Source organism: Alligator mississippiensis, chromosome 2 (assembly GCF_030867095.1).
Source record: "Alligator mississippiensis isolate rAllMis1 chromosome 2, rAllMis1, whole genome shotgun sequence".
Taxonomy (NCBI): Eukaryota; Metazoa; Chordata; order Crocodylia; family Alligatoridae; genus Alligator; species Alligator mississippiensis.
This window is the reverse complement of record NC_081825.1, coordinates 112713892-112729982: the sequence shown is the minus strand read 5'-3', so window position 1 is coordinate 112729982 and position 16091 is coordinate 112713892. Positions and strand designations below refer to the sequence as shown.

The 16091-nt window shown below is 43.5% G+C and overlaps 1 long non-coding RNA gene across 1 annotated transcript; it reads left to right on the top strand.

Moving 5' to 3' along the window:
• Positions 1–1287: 1287 nt before the first annotated feature.
• On the top strand, positions 1288–12072 carry LOC132248579 (uncharacterized). Its single transcript, XR_009459826.1, has 2 exons — positions 1288–1976; positions 4477–12072. It is a non-coding gene; the product is annotated as an uncharacterized LOC132248579 (long non-coding RNA).
• The last annotated feature ends 4019 nt before the right edge of the window (positions 12073–16091 follow it).

Below are 16091 nucleotides of genomic sequence, written 5' to 3'. Positions count from 1 at the left end.
TATTTTTCTCATTGTTGCTTGTGTTTTCTGGGTGTTGCTGGGTTCCATTAGCAGGCTGAGGATTTTTGAAACAAGATGGCCACTGAGTGTAGGTGCACTCAGCCTCAAATGACGCAAGGGTAGAGGTAGAAGAGTCAGATAACCTGCACCTCGCTTTACAGACTCAAGCCTCAGGCTAGAGAGGCACTCTAGCCATAGGAGTCCCAGGGGAAGCAGCTTCCTGTGGAGAAGATAATGAACTGAACCTGGGAGAAGCAGCTTCAGGTGGAGAAGACAGGCTATGTTGCATTAGGAACCATATACTTTATGGAACTTATTTATTCTTTTGGTTTTGACTTGGAGAGTGCTGCCCCAGGTTGAGATGAACCCTAAGTAAAACATTTTGGATTTGAGACAAACCAACACCCAGGATTGTGGGTGATCCTCCATCTGGTGGTTTGGACAGTGACTGTAGGGAGGTGGAGGCCATGGAAAGGGGGCTCTTGTGAGGTACCTCAAACTTCAATGCAATTGAGAAGGCAGAGAACAGAGCCTGTGCAGCTAACTCTGAGCCCAGCAGGATGAAACTGGCTGGGACTGAAAGGTGGTTGCAGGACACGAGACGGTAGATCTTCAAGCCTGTGATGTGCCTGCTGTGTCAAAAGCTTGTGTCCCTGACTAGTGGGCTCTGGGCTAGTATGCACAGCTAAAGTAAAATAGGGCTTAGGAGGGCCCTGGCCCAGACGTGGACCTGACACCAGAGGGTCTCCTCACCTGTAAGAAGCCTTCCCTCAACTACTTCTTCCATCAAGTCATGAATACAATCAAGAATACAGATGAGGGAGAGCCAATGGGAATGAGGAGGCTAGTGGGAAGAATTCCTGGAAAAGTGGGTATATCATGCCAACAGCCCAGGTGGTGTAAATGATGTAACAGATTCTAACTGTTGTCATTTCATATCTAAATAACTAGAGTTTCTAAAGTAAAACTGAAATAGAAGAGAGAACAACAACCCCAAAATGCTAAGCAACAAAGATTAAATGCTGATCACACAAAATGATTTATATTGTACTGAAATAGCCAGCAAGGTCTCCAGAAGCTACACGCAGGTTTCCTCTGCACTACAGCTTCAAGAGTACAGGACCTTTTTTACCTAGAGTACAGAACCTTTCTGAAACTCTCTAAATCAAAAAATGCAAGCTGTGAAATGCCATGATGAGGTTTGAAATGTATGGTACAGCATGTTGGCTGTGGATTTAGGGTCCAGATACTTTGTTCAGTTCGGGGGACCCACCCTCAGACCAACCATGACCTTTCCATTCGATAATAGGCAAATTTATTGATACACAGTGGTAATGATGGGTACCCCTGAACTTTCACTATGCATTTTCTACTTCGGGAACAGCTTTGTATGTTTTGAAAAGTATTTTATCTAACCAAGGGCATAGAGTAGGTTGTTTAGGCTGGGAGAGATCTCTTGTTGCTTAGTTGCTTAATTGCTGGCCTCGCTAGAAGGAAAGCTGTATCAACAAAGTCCGGAGCTGGAAGGGGGGTTACTTGATGGGCTTGCTATACATTTCGTCACATCAGCAAGTTTAACCTGTTACGTAGCTATATAAGGCAGACGCCCACTGAGGTGTGTGTGCTTGCTTTGCGAATGATTACCAAGCACCACTTTCTGCGCAGAAATAAAGATTAAGTTGGATCCTTCAACCCTGTGTGTTTATTGGCACAAGTGCACCGGGCACGCACTCACCGTTGTTTGGGGACAACAATTTCTGGCGACTCAGATGGGACCCTAGCTGACTGCCTTGCCCAGTCCACCTCTTCGGCTCCGGCAACAACTGTGGACGGCGCGAGGGCCAGGCGCCACCGACCTTATTCGTCGGAGGTCTGACCGTCTCCTGGTTGCCTGACGGAGTCGGGGAGGGGCACAACGGCGCAACGCTCAAAGGACCAACTTAATCAGGTGGGGCGAGGGAGGTTTCAATGGACTGGTGAGTACTTCTTTCCATATTTTGGGCAGGTTGGGAAAGAGACGGCTTTGAAAGTTCCGACCGTGTAGATGCCCTAGGTGAGTGAGATGGGGTGGCAGCCCCGTGAACTCCCTTTAATCAGTTTGGTTCTGAGGCTGAGTGGCGGTCGCCGTCCGGTAGTTGGACAATGGGAAGTAACCAGTCTAAGATTCCACCCTGCAGTCCCTTAGGATGCATTTTTGAAAAATTGGCCAAAGTTTGGAAGTGACCCGATGACAAAACAACAGATGATTCGGTATTGCAATACATGTTGGCCACAGTACCAACTTGCGGATGGTGCAGCCTGGCCGGAGAATGGGTCTTTGGATTATAACACAATTTTGCAGTTACAGTTGTTTTGTAGGCGCCAAGGGAAGTGGGATGAGATGCTTTATGTAGAGGCATATATGACTTTGTATGGGGATGGGGTTACGCAGAAGCTGTGTGGGATATTTAGGGGAAGTGGGGTAATGGCTTTGCAGGGGGTCACCACAGTATGTCAGGAGGAGCCGGAGGAGGGAGACGTTGCTAATTGCTCCCACGGCTCCCCCATCTCATCCTGTGAGCCATGCGTCACCACAGGGGACTTTCACTGCACCTGTAACGGCTTGTCAGGGATTCCCGGCTGGCTTGTCCAGTCCGTCGTCCCTCACCTCCCCTGACAGCCTTGGGTTGCCGTCCCCAGGTCCGGCGGATGCGGATGGTAGCAATCTGGTGGTAGAGGGGACTGTAGGAGATGGGGTGTTTAGCCCTGTGGCGAGTCGCTTACGATCAGGGGCCCAACCAGTAGTTCAGGCCCCTTTACGACAAGCGGTGGGTCCTGAGGGTGAACCAGTTTTTGTCCATGTGCCATTCAGCACGGCAGACTTGATAAATTGAAAACAGTCTGTGGGCCAATATCACCAGAATCCGGAGGCAATGGCACAGTTGTTCTCTACTATTTTCCTCACCCACCAACCAAACTGGATAGATATTCAGGCCTTACTGGCCGCTCTTCTGACTCCAGAAGAAAAAGGTTGGTCTTAGAGAAAGCACGCACAATAGCACAGCAGCGTCACCCAGCCGGTGAGGTAGATGAACTTTGCCCTAAGAAAATCAAGACTGGGATCCCAACACCCGAGGGGGCCGGAGGGAGTTAGAGCTGTATCAGGAGTTTGTGCTGGCTGCTCTCTGGGAGGCTATCCCCAAGCAGAAAAATTTGTCTAAATTGTACGAAGTGCAGCAGGGTCCGGAGGAGGATCCATCCAGTTTTTATAAGAGGTTATGCGAGGCAGCCAGACAGTGGATGGATTTAGATCCAGAGCTGCCAGAAAATGCCAAGATGTTTAACACACTGTTTATAGGACAGTCAGCCCCAGATATTAGAAGAAAACTACAGAAGACTGAGGGAGCAGCTGGCATGAGCATCAGCCAAATGATTGAGTTTGCTTATAAAGTATACTCCAACAGAGATCAGGTTAAGGAGAAAAGGGAAGATAAGAGAATAAAGGCACAGGCGTCGTTACAAGCATCGTTGTTGGCAGTGGCAATTGTAGATCAGAGGAGTCGGGGATGAGGCAGGGGAAGTAGAGGGCATAGAGGAGGCGTGGGCTATGCTCCGGGAGGCTACGGCCAGGGTCCCAGGTTGGGACCTAATCAGTGTGCTATTTGCAAGCAGGAAGGGCATTGAAAAAATGAGTGCCCCAAGAGGGAGAAGAAGAGACGAGAGGAGGAAGAAAGATTGTTGATGTTGGACAGTTCTGACCAGGAGTGACGGGGACCGGGGGCTAACACTGAAGTAATCTCTGTCTCCCCCGACGAGCCCCTGGTTAAAATGCAAGTAGGGGGAGAACTTATTGACTTTCTAGTAGATAGTGGAGCCACGCAATCAGTTGTAACCAATTTTAAAGGACCCTTATCAAAAACCAAGATCCCCATAATGTTGGCAGATAGATTTCTCTGAAGTTCCCAGGAAGGGACACTACAAATACCTGTTAGTGCTCATGGACAGTCTGACTGGATGGACTGAGGCTTTCCCGTGCCAAACCAACCAAGCAAAAGAAGTGGTCCGGGTGATGCTAAAAGAGATGATTCCATGATTCGGAATCCCAGAGGGATTAGCCTCGAATCGAGGGCCACACTTTGTGTCAGAAGTGACCCAGGCAGTTTCCTGGGCTCTGGGGATATAATGGGACCTTCACACAGCATGGAGACCGCAGTCAAGTGGACAGGTGGAACGAATGAATCAGACTCTAAAAAGACAGCTGGCTAAACTTTGCCAGGATACTCAGTTGAAATGGCCCAAAGCTCTGCCTCTTGCCTTGCTCAGAGTGCGCGTAGCCCCTAGAGCTAAATTGGGAGTTAGTCCATTCGAATTAATGTGTGGCAAGCCATATCCTAAGAATCCAGTGGTGACGCATGGGAATCAAATACATGTAAAAGGGGAAGGTTGGGTAAAAGATTATTTGTATTCTTTGTCTGCTGTATCGTCTTCTCTCCACAGATATGTCCAGGAACGACTTCCACTCCCTCTAGATACACCAGTCCACAAGTTCCAGATCGGAGACAAGGTACTGGTCCGGGCGTGGAAAGACGAGCTGCTTCAGCCCAGGTGGAAGGGACCGTATCCTGTGATTCTTACTACTCACGCTGCAGTGAAGGTTCAGGGGGTAAAACCGTGAATACACTACACCCGGGTGAAGGCCGTACCAGAAGTACCACCTGCAGGAGAAGTTGCTGAGAGTGTCGCACCAGAAGCCGACACAAACGGACACCGTTGGACAGCAGAACCAGTAGCAGGACTCAAATTTCACTCATTTTTGTTTGGCAGGTGGAATATCGGTTGATGATATTTTCACGTCATGCCTTATAGGGGTGCCCACTCCAATGGAAGCACTCCAGAATACAGTCACCTCCCCTGGTAACACCAGGTGTGCCAATTTTGTGAACTGTACCTAAGCTTGCAAAAGCCTAACCAAAGAAATGAAAATTTTCAATTGCTCAGACATGACTAATGTATCTTGCAACTACGTTCATGTTATATTACCCCGGGGGTGGTTCCTCCTTTGTGGGAAGACTGCCTATTCATATATCCCAGCCAATGCCACAGGAGGCCCTTGTGCTCTAGGCCGGTTGACTGTCTGGCTACCAGGTATGCCTAAGATCTCTAGTAAGCATCACCGGAGAGGTTCGAAGGTGCTAGATAAATCCTGTGATAGTGACATAAACCTCCTGAGTGAGGCCGAGGTAGTGTCCTTAGCAGTTTTCCTAGTAGGGGTGCCAGGCCTAGTAGTGGATGCTGAGAGGCAGCTTGGTAAGGTGGCCTGTGCCCTGGCAAAGGGCCTAAATACAACTTCACAGGCCCTAGCTGCCCTCAATATTGAAATGAAAGAACTAAGAGGAGCTACTCTGCAAAATAGAGCAGCCATAGATTAACTGTTGCTGAGGCATAACCACAGATGTGAAGAGTTCGAGGGAATGTGTTGTTTTAATTTTGAAAGATAACTCCGAGTTGATAGAGTCAAAAGTGCAGAAGTTAAAAAAAAAAAAAAAAAATTCTGTCCCACATTAAGCAAGGGGAAGGGTTCGACTTCTCATGGCTTACTTCTTGGCTTCCTAATTTTTCATGGCTTAAGCAAATTTTCCTATTAATTGTGGCAAATATGTGTATTTTCTTGACGATCTGTTGTGGGATACAGTGTGCGCCAATGTGTTGTGAGATACTCAAGAAATCAATTTCTTCCCCAGTTCACCGCGTGATGTTTGTAAAATCATCAGTTACAAACCCGATCCAAAACAATCGGGAGGAAGCAAAAAGATTTCTGGAGATGAGACAGATAGTCGAGAACTATGGGCCTTTTCCATAAGGGCCATAGTCTCGAAGTGGGGATTTGATGGGTACCCCTGAACTTTCACTATGCATTTTCTACTTCGGGAACAGCTTTGTATGTTTTGAAAAGTATTTTATCTAACCAAGGGCATAGAGTAGGTTGTTTAGGCTGGGGAGATTGCTTGTTGCTTAGTTGCTTAATTGCTGGCCTTGCTAGAAGGAAAGCTGTATCAACAAAGTCTGGAGCTGGAAGGGGGGTTACTTGGGGGGGAGCTGGAAGGGGGGTTACTTGATGGGCTTGCTATACATTTCATCACATCAGCAAGTTTAACCTGTTACGTAGCTATATAAGGCAGACGCCCACTGAGGTGTGTGTGCTTGCTTTGCGAATGATTACCAAGCACCACTTTCTGCGCAGAAATAAAGATTAAGTTGGATCCTTCAACCCTGTGTGTTTATTGGCACAAGCGCACTGGGCACAAAATCACCGTTGTTTGGGGACAACAGTAACAGAAAAAAAAATACAAACAATCAAGCAATTCTGTATATCTACCAAATTCTAGGGCTGTCATCAGAGTCAAAGTACATCCGGTCTGGATGCAGGCTCCACTCTGAGGCTCATTTTTTTAGGTGTCAGATGTCAGCAGTCTGGAGGTGGGATGCTGAGGCCCACACCCCCCTCCAGTGGGGTACATGAGACGGGCCGCTGGTATGCCCTTGGTCCATGGTGGCCTCCAGGACCCTTCCCAGGGGATGGGGACAGGGATGGGGACCCCTCTCAAGGAGGAGGAGGAGGAGGAAACTGGGTAGGACAGGGAGGGGCTGAAAGGAAGAGAGTGAGGGACAGAAAAGAATGGAAGGAGGAACAGGGAGGGACTCCTGTTACTCTCAAGTATCTGCTTTTGTATTCTCCTTCCCCCTCTGATGACTCCTGATGACACTTCACCCGTGGCTATCTTTGATTGATTGTCTCTCTGTGGTCACACATCCACGTAGCCTTCTGGGCGTAATACTAATTTGGTCTGTTCCCCCAAAACCGGGACTCAGGACCCCCCACTGCTCTGGGGCCTTGTAGCTGGTGTCACTTATTTCATATTATGGGTAGCATGGTACATACTCCTTTGGTTCCTAGACTTTGTGTCCTTGTTGTGTTAGACAACCAGTTTGCTGTGAAGGCTGTTATCTTATGCTATGGGATGACCCTTCAATTCTTAGGCTATGTGTGTATCCATTGGCTTTGTTGTGTTAGGCAGCCTGTCTACTTCCAAGGCTGGGTGAAACTCTGTGTGTAAGCCCCAAGCTCTTTGAAATCAATTAACCCCTGCTGCCCATCTTGAACACTTATAATGCATATATCTATACCTATAAACCAATTCCCCAGAAAACAGACCTTTAAATACCATTTTCAAGCCAACCCAGTAGAAGTTGCACAGTATGCTGTAAGTTCTGAGTGGAACTGCTTCAGTGAGGTGCTACTTGCTGCTGCTACTACCCTGAAGAAATTGTTATTTTTTTTCAATTAGTGATTCAATTTTCTTCCTTTTAATGGTGTTTGGTAAGCAGGTATAAAATAGCAATATTGGTTTCCTCCCCTAAAGGTGGTAGGTATAGGGATAACTTAGGAAACTATGGCAAAATTTCCAATTTTCCCTCAAAAGCCTGGGAGCAATGGCAGAGAGGGACCTTCACTGAATTCAGGCTACCTCTAAGGAAGATAAGAGGGATGTGGAGAATTTATTCTTAGCTTTCCTTACTCTTACTTTTTATTCAGCTAAGGCCCAAGCAAAGGATTGTGTTCAACAACTACCTGTGCTAGAGGCCAAAGCATAATCTACCCTGTTGGGCACCTAAGAGCAATCCTATTGCATTGTCCTGAAGTTTCTGAAAAAAATATTAATACAGAAAGTGCTCACTGCTTTTGTGTTTTAAACTGAGATGACAGTACATTACGAGAATGAATGAATTAATAGATTTTCAGGCACTCAACCAGAACAGAATAGAATCACACTAAGGTGCCCAATAGGTAGAATAGTATCTTGTAGTTTGTTTATCTTTAGTGCCAGCACGGATTCCAGTTTTTAAATAATAGCTATATATATATACTGATTGACCCCATTGGAGTGCTTGTATTCTGTAGAATTGGAATGATTTGTCCATCCTTATGATACATGCATATCTTAGGTGGGCATCTCTTCTGTAAAAAATGCCATGTATATATGCATATACTCACTGTTATTACCAGTTTAGTGCTTATCCATGAAGTAAGTAAATACATAAACAAGTAATTTAATCAGAGGCATTAGGAAAGACCATTCTTAAATAAAGGAAAAGGCTGTTAGATTGTTATCTGCTATCAGATTATTATTGCGCATTTATTCTAAACTAGCCTCTGTTATAGGATTCATTATGTTGCTTGTTAGAAATGACAGCCTGACAGCTCTGTTGTTTCTCTGGGTCAGTTTCATCTCCGTTATTGAATACTGAAACCTCATTAACTTGCTGCTAGGCCTCCAGAACTTCATGGATTGCTGTCTACATATGTGAGTGTGCAATAACAAGTACTTTCTCATTGTTTGTACTGTTTAGGAAAGGCTGCTTTACCCAGGGAAAAGGGGCTTTGATATTCTAGGTGCCACAGTAGGTATGAGATTAATGTATGAGAGTCATTGCCAGGGATATTTGACATGCATGGTAGTTTTGACTTTGTTATGGAAATTTGATATTTCTTTTCATGTTGTTTCCAAAATTGTGGCCTGTAGCTACTCTGCTTACTAGCTTTTTTCTTTTTTCAGTCTTGCACAAGAAGATTATTAGAGCACTAAACACTTCCATTCATAAGCACACCTTGCACATCTAGCCCTAACAAGCTCTGATTTAGAAGCACACATGCTACAAATGTCTGTTAGGCTTATCCCAGAATGTACAGTATCCCCTAAATCTGCATTCATACTCCAGGGTCACAGTTATCATTTTATTATTATTGTATTACCTTTATATTGCTTTAATTAGTAAAAGATTATGAGATTAGGCCTCCCTATGGTGCCACTTCACAAAGAGTAGTCTTTACTCCCAAAGGGATATCCTTGTAGTACCTTATCACATTGATACATTGGCCTCTTCAAATGCAGTCAATATACAAACACATATCTAGATGAGGGAAGGTATGCGTGCATTAACATATCTAGCAGTTTGCTGGACTTTTCATATATGTTTAAATTGTGTATTATTGCTATCTAGGTTACACTTAAAATACTGGGGACTTGATATTTCTTTCCATTAATTTACAAATGTATAATGGAGCATATGGTCTGGTGGCTTAACTGTGCAAAAGATAAATCAGCAAGCTACATCAAGAGATATTTCAAGACTCAAACTTTTTTTACCAAAAAGCCTTACTTGCTTTTCTGTGAAGGCTGAACAAGAAGGGCTTTCCCATGGACCTTATTCAATGTCAATTTGATGTTGGGTCCTGGGTTTTACAGGACAGTGTCTGTTTCAGAACTCTTTACCACCATCCCAGGCAACATCATTCTTGGCAGTTTTGCTGTAAGCATAAGACTAATCTGGAGGTATAGTTTTACAGTTTGTGTACCCCCAGTGATGGATCTTTACGGTTTAGGATTGAGGCATTTTTTTCAGAACAGAATAGGAAAGCACAAACTTTGAATTGTATCTGTTTTGAGTACTTAGAGTACTTCAGTATTCAAGGATATAAACCCACTGCCTGTCTTGTAATTGGAAAGAAACAACCACCTGTTCACATTTTGTTTTCTTAGTGATGCATACAAATACAGAATAAAAGAAACTGAGCTAAATTAGCCTCATTGCATCATTGTGCAATTGTTAAATAAGTAACTTGTGTTTATTAGTTCTCTTACGAGACTTTCAAAATGCTTGTGTTAGAGCCTAGCCTTCACTCTTATTCAGTTAGTAATAATACTTTGATAGTGCCATGTCAGTGCTTTGTGGAGTCTTACAGGGTAAAGAATATCAATGCAGTACTAAAAGTAGCCCTGAAAAAGCACTAAACAAGAACTACAGTGTTTAAAACTAGTGTGTGCAGAAAATGCTTAAGGACTATGATATTTAACAAACATGGTTTTCTAATTGTTTTTCATATTTCTAAACTGTGAATAAATTGGCACTCTTCATAGTGATGAACTTTCTTCCAAGATTTCTGTAGAGGTAGTAAACAGCCTGCTTTAATTAATTTAGGGTGAAGTCAACAGGAGATATTGCAGATATTTCAGATACAGTTGACATCTGGTATAATGTAACATGTTATATTAAAATGAAATTCTTAACTACTCTGATTTAGTAATTGAATAATAAATAATATCTGTATTATTCCAAAATAGCAAAGACCTTTTATAAGTAATTTACCTGTACAACAACCTCTGACTTAAGAAAAGTATCATTGTGGCCATTTCACAGATGAGAAAATTGAAGCACAGAGATTTTAAGGCCAGCATTTCAAACGCAGATGTCTAAAGTGGGGAAGCAAAGTGCCTATGATTCTTAAAGATGCTGAGTACTACATTTCCTAATGAGAAAGTAAAGTCAAAGGCTGCTTCCTCCAACCAAAGCAACAAGGATTGTCCAACCTCACTGTGAAGTTCTTCAGAAAACAGAAATAGCGTGACATACGATTAACTAGGAGCAGTGGTGTAATTAGGGTGGGGTACCTGCCTTTGGTGCCAGCGTAGGAAAGGGTGGGAGTGGAAAAAACCTGCTGCTGCTGCAGCCGTACAATTGCAATAGTGGCAGCAAGAAGTGGCCTCCTGGAGTGCCTCCATGTGTTGTAGGTGTCCTGGGCACTCAGTTGCATGGTTATGCCTCTGGCTATTTGCCCAGCCCATCTGCTAATATCCCATATTTGTGGAGTTGAAAATTTTGTTTGCCACCTCATCTTGCCTTTTCACAATAGCCATTTTATAAATATAGCATGAGAGAGAAAGGAAAAGAGGATGAAATGTCATGATAAATATATATGGTAAAAGGGATAGACACAGTAGGGAACAAAGACATATGGCAATATGAATGAAGAACGATATTTAACAAAAGAAATAAATGGCATATGTAGTTTAGACACCTGAGTAGGGACAGTTTAGATGAAGATGAAAGATAGGCAAATTAAAACCTAAAAATCATTGGAAATTGGAATAGACTTCCTAGGCAGGGTTTAGAAGCAAAGGAAGATAAGGAAAACCAGTACAAAGGATGGATCATTAATCATTGGGATTTCAATTAGCTGATATTGACTGGACTGTCAATTTAGAATTGATAACAAAAGGTGCCTCTTCCTGCAGGTAATACAGGACTCTTTCCTGGTACATCCTGAGAATTATCCAGTAGAAACATTAGCTATTATATACTTAGGCCCAATGTTGCTGAGAAATAAGACAAGGAAGATAAATAAGATAGGAGTTGAGAGTCATCTAAAATCTAGTGATCACAATGTCATCTGAAATCCAAATGCCCTTGAGGGCATTTGGAGTAATATCTCAAAATTACTAGACTTTAAAATATAGATATATAAAAATAGACCTTCAGTGAATGGGGAGTGGATTTGGGGTGAAGGATGGAAGGTGTTGATTAAAATCAATTTATTTTTCAGAAAATTCACTATGAAAAACCATTCTGATGGCAGAATAGCAGCCCTGAGTACTGACCCTTAACATATACCCCATTTAATGAGTAATGCTTGCATGAATAGTGAAGATAAGCTGGTTTTAGAAATGATTTGTATGTTTTCTTGGAAAATATACCTGATACACAAACCCTGTAAGGAAATATTTTGATGGATATTCTCTGTCTTTCACTTTAAAATGCTGTTTGCCTACTCTAATGCCTGGAAGTGAGATGTTTCAGTAATAATTTTGAGTGGTCAGTAGATGTGAAAAAACCCAAAAAACAGATCACAATAAACAATTCAGACCTCAAGAATAAGAGCAAAAAGAAAGACATGTTAAGACAAATTTTCAGCAGTAACATTATCAATACAAGGATTAGGTTAGATATCCTTAAGACAAGGAGTGGGGACAATTTTTTTTTGTTTCCTTTTACACAGTACCTTTCACAGTGGGCTTATGATCTGTGTCTGGGTTTCATCGCATCCCTGCAATACTAATAACTATTATTTGTTGTTCTACTTCCTGGATTCTCAAATTATATAATTTTTGTATTAAAAATGTCTTGTTCCTGTTGAAGCTTTTATGGACATGATGTGATGCCATAAATGATATTAAGATTTTATATGTTTATTTGCTACTTGGTAGGGTATCATTTTGTATGTTTTTTTGGCTCTTACTCTCCTTTTTGGGGTAGAGAAAGATCTTGCAAGTTACTGAATATCAAGTGATTCTCTCCTGGAAATCAATAGAACTTATAGGTTCAAGAAACAGGAAATAACAGACCAGATTTTAATAATACTCTCTTTAAGGGTATAGCTACAGTACTATATGGTTCTGAATTCAGCTTGTGCAGTTATACCTGCATTAGTTTGAAAATAAGTAGGTTGAGTACTGCTAGCTATAGCTGAAGAAACAAGAATAGCCTAAGTGCTCAACTATTTATCCAGGTTTTTAAATGAGTTCTGCATCTTGCATTGAGTTCCCTGCTTTTGTGGCTACACTATTAGCAGCACCTAAGTCAGATAGTTTAGACTTACACTTGATACTAAAGTTTGAAAAATAAGTGCACAAAGTGCCTTTTTCCCTTACAGAAAAACTGTTGTTTCTTGTACATAGCTTGGACCAATCAACAACTGGCTACAAAGGGGATCCTTAAGGGATGACATAATTAAAGAAAAGCAAAGTAATCACAGCTATTAAATATTACCACTTGTATTAGTGGAGAAAGAGGGAAAGAAATGCATTTAAACCATTGCAAAAGAAGGAATAAATTCAGGTCACTTCAGTTGTGATCTCCGTTTATGGGGAGGTTTAACAGATTACATCCTAACAGTGAGTCTCTGTTGAAGGTGAGGGCTGCTTTTCTATAAATACGTAAAACCAAGGTATAATTTTCCCCAAATGTGTAATTAATCTTGCTTATGGTTTACAGATTATTACAGTCAAGAAATTCCACTTAAGAGGAGATGATTGCTGTTTGGTGCATCATGGATACCCCAAAAAGATTTAAAAAGCCAAAGAAATCTGTTTCTGCACCTACAGCAGAAATGTCCAGTTTATGGACTTATTCATTCTGCTGGCCTACTGACAGGCCACTGGAAGTTGGGGAGTGTGGTAGAATTTGGAGGCCTTTGGCCGGCTGTAATTATGGCCAATGACAGAAAGCTTCGCTTGTTGTTGCTAACCCCAGATCTCTCCACTGGACCCATTGTCACAGCCAGACCCCTTCTGCCATCAGCAGGCCCTACCCTTGAACCTCTTGCTGCCATTGGACCCCTCGCTACACCTGGACCCTTTACTGTTTCTGTTACTGCTAGATCACCACCACTGCTGCTGAAATGGTTATGGAGGCCACCCCCATGCCCCAGGTTGGATCTAGTCCATGATGTGCCCTGCAGTTCGGATCCAGCCTAGGGCCCTAAGTGAGTCTGATACCCCTGACCTACAGAGATAACAGGGTAACAAGTAATAGGCAACATGGATTTGTCAAGAGCAAGATGCACTTAACCAACCTAACTTCCTTTATGACAAAGTGACTGGCTTAATAGATATAGGGAGAACAGTGGATATGATATATGTTGACATTAACAAGGGCATTCTATACTATCTTCCATGATATTCCCCTAAATTAGCTAAACAATTTCTAAATGAAATTACTGTAAGGGGGTGGGGGATGCATAATTAGATGGATCATCAAGCTAATAAAATGTTCATTATATAATCAGAAGAGGGTCCAGTACTATTTAATTTCTTTATGACATGGAAGAGGAAACTGACTGCACATTTAGTAAATTCGGAGGAAAAGCAAGGGCAACATTGGATCCCTGCTGAACCAGATGGGACAACTGACAACTGATGCCCAGGAAAAAGCCAACCTATTAAATGGGTACTTTGCGTCGGTCTTTCATCAGTCCCATGGGACACCCATGCCTGCTATGGGACAGGGAGGTCCAGGTGAGGGATATCCCTTGCCCTCCATCAATGCTGACTTCATGAAGGAACACCTTGAGAGGCTGGATACCTTCAAGTCAGCCAGCCCTGACAATTTACACACCAGGGTACTCAAGGAGCTGGTGAGCATCATAGCCCAGCCTCTGGCATGGAACTTTGAAAACTCCTGGTGCTCTGGTGTAGTGCCCGAAGACTGGAAGAAGGCCAATGTGGTGCCTATCTTCAAGAAAGGGAGGAAAGTGGATCCAGCAAACTATAGGCCCATCAGTCTGACTTTCATCCCGGGGAAGATCTTAGAAAAGTTTATTAAAGAGCGCAACCTTAATGGACTGGCTGATGCCAACATCCTGAAGGATAGACAGCATGGGTTTGTTGTGGGTAGGTCTTGCTTGACCAATCTCACTTCCTTCTATGACAAGGTGACCTATCACCTGGACAAGGGAGAGGAGATTGATGTCCTATATCTTGACTTCAAAAAAGCCTTTGATCTAGTATCCCATGATCACCTCTTGGCGAAACTGGCCAGTTGTGGCCTTGAGTCCACCAGGATCCGCTGGCTGGGAAATTGGCTCCATGGTCGGACCCAGAGGGTAGTAATTGACGGAAGTCAATCATCATGGTACCCTGTGACCAGTGGGGTTCCCCAAGGCTCTGTCCTTGGACCCATATTGTTCAACATCTTCATTAATGATGTGGACATTGGAGTCAGAAGCAGACTGGCCAAGTTCGCCAATGACACCAAACTTTGGGGCAAAGCATCCACACCTGAAGACTGGAGGGCGATGCAGGCTGACCTGGACAGGCTCAGCAAATGGGCGACGAGAACCTGATGGTGTTTAACACTGAAAAATGCAAGGTTCTCCACCTTGGGAGGAAAAACCTGCAGCATCTTTATAGGCTCGGCAGTACTACACTGGCTAGCACTATGGAAGAAAGAGACTTGGGAGTCATCATTGACCACAAGATGAACATGAGCCTGCAAAGCGATGCTGCAGCTAGTAAAGCAACCAAAATGCTGGCTTGCATCCATAGATGCTTCTCAAGCAAATCCTGGGACATCATTCTCCCCTTGTACTCGGCCTTGGTGAGGCCGCAGCTGGAGTACTGCATCCAGTTTTGGGCTCCACAATTCAAAAAGGATGTGGAGAAGCTTGAGAGAGTCCAGAGAAGAGCCACGCGCATGATCAGGGGTCAGGAAAACAGACCTTATGATGACAGGCTGAGAGCCCTGGGGCTCTTTAGCCTGGAAAAGCGTAGGCTCAGGGGTTATCTGATGGCCACCTATAAGTTTATCGGGGTGACCACCAGTATCTGGGGGAAGATTTGTTCACCAGAGCACCCCAAAGGATGATGAGGTTGAATGATTATAAACTACTGCATGACCATTTCGGGCTGGGCATAAGGAAGAATTCCTTTACTGTCTGAGCCCCCAAGGTCTGGAACAGCCTGCCATCGGAGGTGGTTCAAGCACCTACATTGAACGCCTTCAAGAGTAAATTGGATGCTTATCTTGTTGGGATCCTATGACCCCAGCTGACTTCCTGCCCTTTGGCCAGGGGGCTGGACTCGATGATCTTCCGAGGTCCCTTCCAGCTCTAATGTCTATGAAATCTATGAAATAAATTCACAGATGGCATTCATAGGGTTGTGGTAGCAGACAGACTGCAGGACAGGATTAGTATTCAAAGTGACCTTGATTCCATCCCAAGTGCAGAAATGACTGGCTAGGCTACAGTGTAGCAGAAAAGAATTTGGAGAGTGTAGGACAGTGGAAGCTGATATGAATCAGCAGCATGCTGTTGTTGTAAAAAGGCCAATAATGTATGACATGGATTTGTCTAGAGCAAGTCATGTGATTGCTTAAGGCTATTGGTCCTATAATTTGCCATGGGTAAAAGATGATGGGGGAAGTGAGAGCACTGTCAATGGTGTTTAATGACAAGGTCTATAGTGGGTTAATATTGGCTCAGAAGATTCTTGGAAAACAGTCCAACACAACAGAAGAAGATAAATCCCCGCCACAGACTATGTCAATCTGATTTAAAGGAAACGATTCTTCCTGACCCCAAATATGATGACTGGCATAATTCTGAGTGGTAGAGCAAAACCCTCTAGCCAGAAACTTCTGGGTTTTCTAAGTTCTGGTATGAGAATCAGAACATGCCAGACAACACCCATCTCCCAGCCTTAGCTGAGGCCAGCATC